The sequence below is a fragment of the Myotis brandtii genome, unplaced genomic scaffold (genome assembly GCF_000412655.1).
Source record: "Myotis brandtii unplaced genomic scaffold, ASM41265v1 scaffold187, whole genome shotgun sequence".
NCBI lineage: Eukaryota > Metazoa > Chordata > Mammalia > Chiroptera > Vespertilionidae > Myotis > Myotis brandtii.
This window is the reverse complement of record NW_005356944.1, coordinates 665,408-666,314: the sequence shown is the minus strand read 5'-3', so window position 1 is coordinate 666,314 and position 907 is coordinate 665,408.

Sequence of the window (907 nt, the reverse complement as noted above, 5' to 3'; positions counted from 1 at the left end):
AGGGAGCCTGAGTGTCCGGCCTGCTGCCCGGAACCTCTGGCGAGCACCGGCCCCCGGGCCCAGATCTGCCTCGATCACCTCTCCACACAGTCGGGTCCGTCCCGAGGTGACCCCGACGCGCCGTTACCCCGTTTCTAGGAGAGACGCACGGATGCCCCACGCTCCGCAGAGGGGACACTGTGCCGGGCTGCCTGGGCGCCTGGCTCTCCAACACGGAGTGAAAGGTCAGGTCGATTTTTAAAAGATAATAAGATGCAACGCCTGGTGTTACTGAGTGACCTCGTGGAGGAATCTCCACCGGGCGCTGCCTCGGTTAAAGATCAACCTCCACGCGGCTCCTGGGTGAGAAAGTGCTCGGCAGCCCCCGCGGGCAGCTCCCCGTGTTCCTGAATCTTAAACTCGCAGAGCCCTCCGCACGTGGCCCTTTAAATCAGGAAACGTCGGCCTAACCTTCACCATTTCAGGCCATTGCCAAAGCACGGAGGGGAGGACCGGGCAGGGCCCTCCTGGCTGGACTCGGAGGAGGCAGGGGTGGGTGGGGTGGGGTCGGAGCTGGAGGAGGGCCCGCGCTGGGCCCAGTCTCTCCTTACCTGTTGCCGCCTGCCAGGCAGCACTGGGAGCCCAGCTCGCAGGCCGCACTATTCTGGGACGCTTCTATTTTGAGGTTCAGGTTGCCTTAATTAGATTGTAAGCTGGAGGTGGGGGGGCATGGCTACAAGTTCCTGGCGTCCCGTGGAAGCCCCTCTGTGGGACCTGGAGCGGGGCCGGCGTGCAGGCTGGGAAGGAGTAAACACGCCCCCTGGGTCCAGTGTCTCAGGCCGCCCGTGTGGTGTGAGGAGGCGTGAAGCCAGCCTGGGCCCCGCGCTTCACGGGGGCTGCTGTGTGCCCTGCTGTGTGCCCTGCTGTG